General features: G+C 41.6%; 1 long non-coding RNA gene across 1 annotated transcript in view; it reads left to right on the forward strand.

Annotated features, from left to right (window-relative positions):
- The window catches only part of LOC124545104, a 566,221-nt gene extending 556,492 nt beyond the window's left edge, over positions 1-9,729 (forward strand). The window contains exon 4 of the long non-coding RNA XR_006967589.1: positions 9,614-9,729. This is a non-coding gene — a long non-coding RNA (uncharacterized LOC124545104). The remainder of the gene's footprint in view (positions 1-9,613) is intronic.
- The last annotated feature ends 3,476 nt before the right edge of the window (positions 9,730-13,205 follow it).

Consider the following 13,205-nt stretch of genomic DNA (forward strand, 5'->3'; position numbering starts at 1 on the left):
AATCCAAAAAAATCGCCGAGGCAACTGTAGTACATCACGGGTCATAGATGACGCCTGCGGAGGTGTGTGTAGGCTAACAGGCGTGCAACTGTTGAGCAATTGGGCGCCTAGATAAATCAGTCGGCTACCAACAGTGTCCCCTCAACGACCATTCAGCGAACGTTGGTGGATATGAGCCTCCTCAGCAGACGCCTGTTTCATGCACACGTGCTGACTGCTGCCGATCGGCAACAAAGGCCGGAATTTACGCGCCACTATCACAACTGTACGTCCAATGAGTGGCGACTGGTAGCTTTTCCCGATGAATCACGTTTTATGCTCCAACAGACAGATGGCCGCTGGCGTATACTGTGTGAAACGTCTAAATGAAAATATTCTGCACTATCGTCGAATGGGTGACTTTATCGTTACTGCGAGATTGTTTTTGATACTGTATACCGTATGACTATATTCTATGAGGTGACCTACCTAGGAGAAAGGGAGGAAGTAAATCGTCCCTCTTAGCAGGATCTGTTACTCACCAATATTCTTAATACTGCTGAAGTCACACGAGACTCCTTGGGTTGGTCTTCGAGGAACAAACCCTACGAAGAAGGTTGCACGATCTGGTCTTCCGTGTCGCGCATGTTCTAAATTCAATTACATCCGAATTGGACAAGACAGATGTGGCTATACCTGGAACAAATGAGGTTGTTGCGAAACGGCGGCGTGTGACTGTGTTACATATGAACAGATAATAAGATACATTATGGAGAACTGCCAACTCCATATTATTAGAGTAAGTCTGAAGCACTTGGGTGGTGTGAGACCGAGCGCTACGGTCTGCTTATTATATTTAAGCCGCGCGGGATTTGCCGAGCGGTCTGAGGCGCTGCAGTCATGGACTGTGCGGCTGGTCCCGCCGGAGGTTCGAGTCCTCCCTCGGTCATGGGTGTGTGTGTTTGTCCTAAGGATAATTAAGCTTAAGTAGTGTGTAAGCTTAGGGACTGATGACCTTAGCAGTTAAGTCCCATAAGATTTCACACACATTTGAACATTTTGAACATATTATATTTAAGCATTAAACAGTTAATTCATTGCATTTGTTCTGTAATGTCATACGATAATAGCAGTAGTCAATTTGTAGGCTGGTATTATAGAAGAGTAACTAGTAGGACATATTTTGATGCCACCTCATGCAAGAGACGAGACTTTCATCCACAGTGTGCCGCCACAATTGTTGGACACTGTTCCTATTGTTGTTCGTGACAGGTTGTCGTTACGACATGACAGTACAACATCGACTTTAATATTACTGTCATTGAACACCTCAACAACAGACACCCTTATATTTGAATTGCAAGATGAGATTCCGTCCCGTAGCCTAAACGATCGCCGGATCTCACTCCTGTGGATTTCTTTCTTGATGGTTTTCAAGAAGTCGTTGGAGTGTGAAACGTCAGCATAAACCAAAGAGGAACTGGTTGTGTCATTGAGCAACAGGAATATCTGACAGAGCGCGGTTGTAATGCATACACTGAGACAGGTGGCCATCATTTCGAACAGTTGTCACTTGAAGTTAAAATATTCTGGGTTGTTAGGCCTCGTCATGTTTCTTCTAACATGTTCGACGTTTCGACCCCTCTGCTGGGATCTTCCTCAGGATCTTTTGGTTTCCACTACTGCTAGAACAGTGTTGTTCAGTGACAACGGCCACGAAATCCTGCAGACTTATAAGTTGTCAGTTGGTGTGAATTTCTTCTGTGAATCAGAAGTTAAATATTCATTCCCGACCATTAGTTCCTTAATCAAAGTAGTCATATTGTTAATATTTTGTGCCAGTTTTCCACTAATTATTGAATTTTGCTTCTTATCAAAGGTCTTTCACATAATTGCTTTGAGAATCTTCGATGGTTTTTATGTCTCATCTCTTTTATGTATTCCCACTGGGCCCTCTGGACTTTGGACTCTAAATTTCTCGGATAAAGTTAATACTGAAATGCATTTTAAAATACAGGGTGTTTAAGAAAGAACCCGCTAGTTTTAACTATAAATGTAATGGGGAAATTAATGAAAAATTACATCAATGAGTACGTATCATGAAGGAGAATTCCTTCAAGTTTTTTTAAATGTTAGTAGACGTCAACGTGGGATCCATTTTTTGCCCTGCGCACGTCGAGACGATATTCCACTTCCCGCCACGTATTCACCAACATTTCAGGTGTAACTATCCTAAGCACCACGATTCTTTCCCGTAAATGACTGATGTCTCTGATCTTTTCACTGTACACAACATTTTTTATGTGGCCCCGAAAGAAAAAGTCCAGTGGGGTTATGTCTAGGCTTCGTGGTGACCGACATATTGGGCCAGCCCTGCCTATCCACCTTCCTGGAAAGCCGCACGCACATGGTTACTGTAAAGAGGTGGGGCGCCATCTTGTTGAATAAACACAAGCCTCCTTTCCGCCTCAGTATCGCCCATTTGGTAAAGACGTACTCTGTCAACATGTCACAGTAAACGTCCCCGTTTATTGTTTTTTCTACAAAAATGAAAGGACCAATCACACGATCTTCCATCAAACCGCACCGTACATTAACTTCGGAAGGGTGACATTGATGCTGAGTAACTTATGCGGATGCTCTGCCCCTCCAAATTCTGCAGTTATGAGGATTAACTGTTCGACTGACATGAAATGTAGCCTCACCACTCCACACACTGCATACTGAAATGAGGGCACAGAAAAAAAAACAAAAAAAACAGCACTGATGCCGTCTCAAGGTCAAGCAGACCTGCCAACTGCAGGGGAGCCAAACTTGGAGAGTTGATGAGTCAAACAACACAAACTAGAATTGTGTATGTCACATTGTACAGATTCTAGGACACATTAAAAAAGGGGAGTTCTTTTTCAAACACCCTGCACTGCTGTTCAGTGCACTGGACCTTGCTTCTCAAGGAATGACTCAGTTAAGCACCGCCAATGTCAAGGCTCTCAGTGGCTAAATTGCGCGGTTCCAGACTGTAGACTCTTAGAGGCAAGCTTGGATGGGGGAAGGCAATCCCACGTATACCTTTGAAAAGAATCATCACAGCACTAGACTTAAGTGATTTGTGGAACCCACAGGAAACCTAATGTTTGATGGATAGACGAGGTACTGAATCCTATCTCACACACTGTGCCATCCCGTTTGGTGACGCTTACTGGTCACAGAAAATGTTTGCCATAATTCAGTACTGCCGCTAGGAGTAACCGCGCCACAACGGAGTGATATCTGGCCTTAAATACACGGCAATGTGCAACGGGGTACGCAGCCAACAGTCTGCTCCGCTTACAGACACGGCAGGAGTTACAATTTCAAGACGAACTGTATATTCGATACTCTCCGCAAATGACCTGTACACCAGACGTCCGGCAGTGTACGTCCTGTTTGCCGGCTCATTTACTATGAAAATCATCATGACCGAGATTGGACCACGAATGAATGATATGGTTGCATCCAGGACACCCAGCGATAATGATTCACTCCTGGACAGACTATGCTGACATTTTCCCGATACCCCGATCAGCTGGATGGACGAAAAATCACATGACATAAGACTCGAGAGGAGTGAAAGCAAGCAATACGTCGGAAACTATGAAGTAGGAACAACAACAAGCTGTCAGCCTGCTTAAAATTCGCTAATTTCGTGCAACAGTGGAAGAACTAGTATTAAATCGTTCCCCAACGTACACAGTAGAAAATCCCACTGTCTTTAAATTAAACTATTGTTGCAAGTTTCCATACAGTGTATGAGTATATTGTGTATGCAGTACAGTATATGGATCCTTTTAAAGGCAGAAATTTATAAATATTTTACTGAACATATAATATTTGTTATACGCATTTAATAGAAAGTAAGTAGTACCATTCTGGTTTCATTTAATTCCACATTCCGATAAAACTAGCAATACTTGATACAAATGTCACCATTTTGATATCCATATCCTATAACTGTAGTGGTAATATCTAATATTTGATCGCGTGTTGCACTATATTTAATACCTTCTCATATAGTTCTGTGTATCCTGCACCATATTACAGAAAGAATGAAACTAGCTATTCCACACTGCCCTCGCTGAAAAGAAATTGACTGCGGCTGGTACGGTAAATCAGAGCGAATAAGTGACTAGGCAGCGCAACAGTCTGGAAGTGTGGTTGCCATGTTTGTGTTATTGAATTGTACTGGTGTCTAAGGCTTCAAATACAATGTTTTATTTCGTTCTATCTGCCTATTTATTTCTTTTCATTGTTGACAAGCTGTACTCTAAAACGCGCATGCACTATGCAAGTGCCCCTTTACAGGACGCGGGCTTTCAGAAAAAAATTACTGGTGTGGCCCTCAACCACGTACCCTCAGACTCGATTTGGGAATTGTCTCTGCAACCCATTTCTAGCCATCAGAGAAAAATATTCCGGACACCCATCGTGTTGATACCACATTCTATTCCTTGTTCCTAAAGGAATTTCTTCCTGTAACAGACCTAATGTTTCTTGGAGGAATGTGGTGTACTTCCTACCATTAAGATTTCCTTCGATGAAATACTATAATTCTGTCCTCCTGAATCCCACAACATACATACCGACCGCTGTTTTCGGTGTGCAACTTTCCGCAGCCAACATGGATTTTCAGTTGCCCAACAACGCATGTCAGGCAAATTAAAATTTCTATGTTTCGTGAATGTAGCCTCGTCAGTAAATAACAATCAAATTAATAAATGTACCAAATGAATCTGAAGTTGAGCCCATCGGCAGAATTCAGTGCGACGCCTATAATCCGTACCAGTTAATTCTTGGTGGAGACTGATATGGTAACGACGATATTTATAGCGATGCAGAACACGAACAACACTACTCTGTCTCATGTCAGATTCCCTTGCGATTTGACGCGAACTAACACAAAGATCTCGAACCACAGTAGCAACAATACCAACTTCCGTTTCCTCGTTAGTAACTTTCCTTTGCCGGATTTTCCGATGCGTTAAAAATGGTTCAAATGGCTCTGAGCATTATGAGACTTAACTTCTGAGGTCATCAGTCCCCTAGAACTTGGAACTACTTAAACCTAATTAACCTAGGGATATCACACACATCCATGCCCGAGGCAGGATTCGAACCTGCGACAGTAGCGGTCGCGCAGTACCAGACTGAAGGACCTAGAACCGCTCGGCCACACCGGCCAGCGATGCGCTAAAGATCCAGTTGTTCTCAATTTATCGTACATATATTTAAATGGACGACGTGTAGGGTGTGTACGTTCAGGATATCTTTCAGTATATAAGTCTCTGTCTCTCACTGAATTTCGTTGGCATTCTCCGTAAATGAGAAGCATATCGACTCGTTCTTCGAAGAAATACATGATTCACATTCGCTTGATTCGAAGATATTATTCTTACCGTGCCTGTTAGTTTTGTATTGCCAAACCGTCACATAGTGTTTGCATGTCATGGCACATTAGATGGATGCGTCGTATTCGGTGAATATTTATTATTTGCACGATGTACGAGAGATAATTGTTAAAGCATGTTCTTCGATTATTGCCGAAGTGATAAGGAATACCACTCAATCCATGATAAGAAGATTGCTGCACTGCATTGATACCAATCGTCATCACTTCGAACACCTTCTGTAAATGGACGTTCATGCCACCTTGTTGACCTTTGTTGCCCTTCAAAGATGTTACTGTTACACATCACTGGATTCGTCTAGATAGCCGCTATCAGAAAATAAGTACCAAAATATAGCATCCCATTTTAAAAAACGAAGCTGACCTTCATATCTCTGACGCCACCCCACCTAGCAACAAAATACAAACATATTATGTCCCTCGTTGTCCCATGCAACATTTGTCCCTCAAACTTTTCTGCTCCTATCTACTTTCGGAGTTATTCTAGATTGGAGGACACACGTAGACGAAGAAATTGTGTTCTATGAACATGGGTCTGCAACCGCTTGTTTCCGTGTTACAACTCATTTTCTCCACCAAGTTACAACGGGATCAGATTGTAAATTTTCACAATCGTCGTGTTTGTGCAGACGTCAATCCTAACGCAACTGTTGAAGCAAGTCATCAACAAAGATTTTCTATTAATGTTTGGGCCAGCATTGTTGGTAACTCTTTGCTAGGGCCTCACTTTTTTCCGCTCAGTCTCAACGGTCAGAATTATCATAATTTCGTAAAGAATTTCTGTCGGGTCTGTTATAAGATGTACATTTAGCAGTGTGAAAAATCAAGTACACAATGACAATTATTGGATTATATGACAAAAAAGCATAAAGTAATTACAAACTACGGCGTGTACACACTTTATTCAAAATGTATACGTCACAAAACTTGTTCGGATTTAGGCTATGACATGTTCAATATGCCTGCCATCATTGGCGATTATGTTTCGCCGACAAATAGCGAAATTTTTCGTGATACCCTGAAGTTTAGGGACATCTAAGCTGTCCGTTACCACCTGAACGGCTGTTTTCAGCTCAGGGATGGTTTTTAGGACATTGCTGTACACCTTGTCTTTAATACAGCCCCACAAAAAAGAGTCGGATGTTTTCAGATCCGCAGAATATAGCGGTCAATCGAGCCCATGCCAGTGGCCCCTGGGTACCCCACAGAATGCGGTCCCCAAAGTGCTCGTGCAGGAGATAAAACACTCTTCTGCTTCAATGGGGTCGAGCTCCGTCTTGCATGAACTACATCTTGTCGAAATCAGGGCCACTGTGGATGAAATAATCTTCCAAAACCTTCACATACCGTTCGGTAGTCACCGTTCCGTTAAGGAATGTCGGGCCGACTATTCTCTGACTGGACATTTCACACCATACAATCACTCATTGAGGGTGAAAAGACTTCTCGACCGCGAAATGTAGATTCTCAGTCCCTCAAATACGACAGTTTCGCTTATTGAAGAACCCATCCAAATGAAAGTGGGCTTCGTCGGTAAACCGAACCATACAGCGCATACTACGAGGGTCGGTCAAAAAGTAATGCCTCCCATTTTTTTTCTACTTAAAGAAATTAAGTTAAGTGAAAAATTTGAATTTGGCGCCATTCCTCAAACCTTCTTCTGCAATCCACTGCAGTAGTAACTTTCTGTGTCAACAGGTGGCAGCACAGCAGAAGTTTGTAAGATGGCCGACATCGATGTTCGTTTGAGACAGCGTTGTGTGATTGAATTCTTGAATGCAGAAGGTGAAACGCCCATACGCATTCATGAAAGACTGAAGAAGGTGTATGGTGTTGTGACAGTGGATGTCAGCACTGTTAGACGATGGGTTCGTCGTTGTAAGGAAGCTGAAGGGCAAACACCGTTGACTGACGAAAAGCGGAGCGGCAGGCCGGTGAGTGCAGTGACTCCACACAACATTCAGCAAGTTGATGACATCCTTCGTGGTGACCGTCGGGTGACTGCAGATGAAGTGTGTCGCATTATTTCTCTTAGTAAAGGCAGTGTGATCACGATTATTAAACAATTGGGGTACTCAAAAGTTTGTGCACGGTGGGTTCCAAGAATGTTAACCGATCAGAATAAAGAGGCAAGGAAAACAATAGCCTCCCAACACTTGCAGCGCTTCCGTTTGGAGGGAGATGAGTTTCTGAAAAAAATTGTGACCGGGGACGAAACATGGGTGCATTTTTTTGAACCCGAATCAAAGAGGCAGTCAATGGAGTGGCGTCACACAAGCTCGCCGAGGAAGAAAAAATTCAAAACTGTGCGATCGGCAGGGAAAGTTATGGCAACAGTTTTCTGGGATACAGAGGGTTTGATTCTGGTTGATTTTTTGGAGCAGGGATGCACAATAAATTCTGTTCAATACGTCACAACCCTCAACAAACTTAAAGCACGTCTTCAGCGAGTTCGCCCAACAAAATCAATGGCAGATGTTCTTCTTTTGCATGACAATGCAAGACCACACACCAGTCGTCACACCTCTGACGAGATTGTCAAAATTGGATGGGAAGATCTGCCTCATCCCCCATACAGCCCTGACCTGGCACCATCAGACTTCCATCTGTTCGGGCCACTTAAAGAAGCTCATCGTGGGATTCATTTTGAAGATGAGGAGGCCGTCAAAACATCCGTGCGTCAATGGCTTAGGAAGCAGAGCGGTGATTTTTACCGTGCTGGGATACATGCCCTTGTTCAAAGATGGACCAAAACTGTAGAGATGGGCGGAGATTACATTGAAAAATGACAAAATGATCCTCAATGTTGTGGTTTTCAACCTATGTAATTGCATTTAAATTTCCTGACAATTAAACGTAGAAAAAAAAATAGGAGGCATTACTTTTTGACTGACCCTCGTAATTCCCATCATGCCCCGCGGCAAACCATGCAGTTTGAACATCCTAACGCAAACCGTTCAGAAGTTACGACAGTTTTATTTCATATGGTTCAATAATACATACTCCACGCACGATGGAGAACCTCCTCATTTTAGTGTTAATCTCCGTCGGCTTCTAAATAACAGATTCAGTGATAAATGTATGGTAAAGATTGACCAATTGTCTGTCCCACACTGGGACCGGTGACTTCGCTGTTTGGTCCCCCAGAATCAACCACGCAACTGGCTTTCACACTCTCCTGACCTAAACCCAATGGACTTTTATTTCTGTGGGCATCTGAAATCTCTTGTGTGTGGAACCCCAGTACGAGATGTTCAGTATCTCCGTGATCTCCGTGCCAGTATTATGAGAGGCTGTGAAACCATACACAATATTCCACGGATAAATCAGCGCATCCGAGGTTCACTACGAAGGCGGGTAAATGCTTGAATCAATGCCCACGGAGTGCATACTGAGAAGGAGAGAAAGAGTTGCACTGACCATAAGTTAACGTTACGCTGGCACAGAAAAATACTGCTCAAGTTCCTTTTAAACTAAAGGATCCAGTAGATAAAGCGAAAAGTTTTAAAGATAAATTGAAATAATTTCTGCCTGACAGTTCGTTTTGTCCCATGGATTAGTTTCTGATCATTGAGTAGAATTATTACATTTTACAATAAGATTAAACTTATAAAATAAATTACACCAATGGACAGTATTATGAATATTTTAATAGAGAATGTATTTGTTTGTAAGCCCACAGAACGTTACACATCACATCCCGTTGTCTCAAGCACAGTCCGAACATACAAATAACCATCTAATTAACAATACTGAAAGGTCATTTTTCTTCTTGGCCATTTTAAAGCGGTAATTTACAGATTTAGAAAATAAAATCTACATTTCAAATCTCAAATATTTTCGGTCTTCAACCTTGCCGTGTCGCCTCACTGCAGTTTCCGTTGTTCCCCGGATTAATTGCAAAAGCAACGGTGGGTTTTCCGTCAAGGCAAAAATTAAGACTCAGTGTTGCTTCCTACAGTGTAAAGATGTACACTTCTTAATACTGTAAAAATTCAGTTCACAAACGTTTCTTTCTTCCTTCTCAACTGATCCTCGAACTTCTTACACAACTACGACTCTGTGTCAAAAATTTCTGCTTATCAGAAATCTTGTCACCTGGAGAGTAATAATACGGTAAACAGGAAATGACTGACACTCGTAAACCACCCAAGTCGCAATCTTATTCTCGTTCTTTTTCTCTTTTTTCAGAGAAGATTAGCTGTAGCGACTGGTAAACAGCTTTCGCAACGACACGGCGAAGCCAGCCGAGAGACTATACCGAGCTAGGCCGGACTGGTCTAAACACCCCACGGCTCCGGTAAAGGCAAGTACCTATCACTGAGTGTTTGCATGCTTGTTAACCTTGTAAGTCCATTTAGCGCGATACTGAGGTATGTAACATCTGCCTCACATGACTATACCTCGCCGTTCTTACACAATGTCTTGTTTGTTTGAACTAATGGTGAAATTACAAACATATATGTTCCATTGATGCTGCAGGCGCTCTGTGTTTAACCATTGTAGTACGGTGCTGAACAGAAGAATTAAAACACTAAAAAACAAAAAGAGAGGGAGATATGCGTGTTGCAGACGACTATCGGAGATAGGTTACAGTTTCAGTCCAACATTACAAATTTTTGAGCGTTTTAAAGCTACCGTCGTTAGCTGTTGGTGAATCTTTGTGGGTGTAGCATGACGGGGTGTACCTCACATTTTATCACAGGGTCCATTTATGCAAGGTATGTATACACTGAGCGAGTAGTAAACGAAATTCAGGCGAAAGGAAATTTAAGTTCCGGGATAAGAAAAAAATACTTCTAAGTTTGCCACCAACATTGTAATTCTGTCAGAGAGAACAAAGGACCTGGAAAGTTTATTGAGTGGAATGTAAAATGTCTTCAAAGAAGGTTACAGATGAATTTCAAAAAAGTAAAACCAGGGCATGGGGTGTAGAATCATATCGGCAGTTCTCAGGGAATTATATCGGGAAGTTAGACATTAAAAGTAAAAGATGTGCTTTGCTGTATGAGCTGACAAAGAACTGGTGATGGCTGGAATACAGAACATATAAAATGCAGATTGTCAGTCACAAGAAAGGCTTTTTTGCAAAAAGAAAAATCCAAACGATACGAATACTTTTCTAAAAGTATTGACTAGAGAGTAGCCCCGTACAAAAGTGAATCATAGACAGTAAACATTTAAGAGAAGAAGAGAATACAAAATTCTGAAATATAGTTCTACAGAAGAATGATGAAGATTAGATGGGTAGACTGGACAGCTTATGTATGGGTAATGGATCGAACTAGCGAGAGATAAAACTTCGGAACTACATTAAAAGGAGATGGTTTACAGAATGCCTCCAGAAACAGCTACTAGTCAATTTGGAATGGAGGCAAGTGCAGGGGATAGAAAATGTAGAGAGCAGGGGCGGCCAACAATTTGGAACACAAGCCACGCCCTGCCTGCAGATTTCCTCCACCACCACCACCACCCCACGCTCTCTGTGTGTGAGGAGGGGCAAGAGGGGGAAACTAGGATCGTGGCGCATTTAAATGGCAATGCAGTCGCACTGCACATGACTTTGTCTTATATTTAATGTTTCTGAATAACATAAATCAAAAACTAAACAAATTTCCGGTATTATTTAATTTTTATTCGGTACAAATTATCGACATCTAGACAGATGCAAACAATTTCACAGATTCTTGCACTCAGATTGCCATGCTATTATGACTTATTTAGTTTCATAATCGAAGAGCCTTTCACGCACACATGTTGATCGAAATATGCACTCTCATTTGCCAGCTCATTATGGGTATGTGCAACCTCTTCTTGTGGAAAACAACTTAGATCTCCTGGACAGTACCTTCTTTCTTTGCAATTGTAATTATACATTCTTCTTGAAGTCTGAAGGTATTTCTACATCTACATCTACAAAGTTACTCCGCAATTCACACTTAAGGGCCTGGCAGAGGCTTCATAGAACCATTTTCATACTACTTCTCTACCATTCCACTCTCGAATGGCGCTTGGGAAAAAGGAACAACTAAATCTTTCCGTTCGAGCTCTGATTTCTCTTATTTTATTATAATGATCATTTCCCCCTACGTATGTGGGAGTCAACAAAATACTTTCGCATTCGGAAGAGAAAGATGGCGATTGAAATTTCGTTAATAGATCTCGCCGCAAAGAAAACCACCTTTCTTTCAGTGACTGCCACCCCAACTCGCGTATCATATCAGTGACACTCTTACTACTATTGCGTCCTCTGTTAATCCTACCTGGTAAGTATCCCATACTGCACAGCAATATTCCAGCAGAGGATGGATAAATGTAATGTAGGCTGTCTCTTTAGTGGGCTTGTCACATCTTCTAAGTGTTCTGCCAACAAAGCGCAGTCTTTGTTTCGCCTTCCCCACAATATTACCTATGTGGTCTTTCCAATTTAAGTTGCTCGTAATTGTAATTCCTAGGTATTTAGTCGAATTGACAGCCCTTAGATTCGTGCGATTTGTCGTATACCCAAAATTTATCAGATTTCTTTTAGTACCCATGTGGATGACCTCGCACTTTTCTTTGTTTAGTGCCTGTCTCATATAACTTGCACACCAAATTGAAGAATTTTGTCATGGTTAGCTCTCCCAAGACTCACTAGGTCTGACGGAATGTCTTCTGCTCCCGGGGCCTTGTTTCGACTTACGTCTTTCAGGGCTCAACCAAATTCTTCTCGCAGTATCATGTCTCCCATCTCTTTTTCATCTACGCCCTCTTCCGTTTCTATAACATAATTTGCATCTCCCTTGTATAGACCCTGTGTATACTCCTTCCACCTTTCAGCTTTCCTTTCTTTAAGGGGGGTAGGACGTCAAACGGCCCGACTTGGAGCAGGAGAGGCATCACAGGACATATTAATTTCTAGTGTCTACACTTTTACAAATAAATTCATAAAACTTTGTCAGCATCACCAAGAAGGATTCAGGATTCACACTCGTTGTAGTGGAAGTTCGAAAACATAACAAAATAAATTTTTTGTCGTATGAAATTTCATCATTTTTTACACTTACTAATGGCTGCATTTGTTGCTATAGGTACACTTTTCTCCATAAGTTAGAGAGATTCTTCGATGAATTTTCCACAGCATACATACCATACTTACAGGTGTACGAAACTGTAGAATTTATTAAATTTATGAAAAAACGAATGTGCTGTTATATTTTAAACATCATGTTTAGAAAAAATACAAATTTTATAGTTAATTACCTCAATTTTTACGACAGTTTTTAACAGATTTGGAAAATTCTAGAGTTTCACACACCTTTAAGTATGGTTTGCATGCTGTGCAAAATTCGTCGAAGAATCTCTCTTACTTACGAAGAAAAGTGTACCTATAGCAACAAATGCTGCCATTAGTAAGAGAAAAAATGATGAAATTCACATGTAAAAAAAATTATTTCGTTATGTTTTCGAACTTCCACTGCTAAGAGTGTGAATTCTGAATCCTTTCTGATCACGCTGACAAAGTTTTACTAATTTATTTGTAGAAGTATAGACAGTGGAAATTGAAATGTTCTGTGGTGCCTCTCCTGCTCGAAGTCGGCCCGTTTGATGTCCTACCCCCCTTAAGACTGATTTTCCATTTGAGCTCGTGATATTCGTATAGTTGCTTCGCTTTTCTCGAAAGGCCCCTTTAATTTTTCTGTAGGCTGAATCGCTCAAAACAGGCGTGGTACTTCTGATTAATTTCGATCAGGAAGGTTTTGTTGTGGAGACGTTTTGGCATTAAAGGGTTTAGTAATGGTGA

Source organism: Schistocerca americana, chromosome 8, assembly GCF_021461395.2.
Source record: "Schistocerca americana isolate TAMUIC-IGC-003095 chromosome 8, iqSchAmer2.1, whole genome shotgun sequence".
NCBI classification, from domain to species: Eukaryota; Metazoa; Arthropoda; class Insecta; order Orthoptera; family Acrididae; genus Schistocerca; species Schistocerca americana.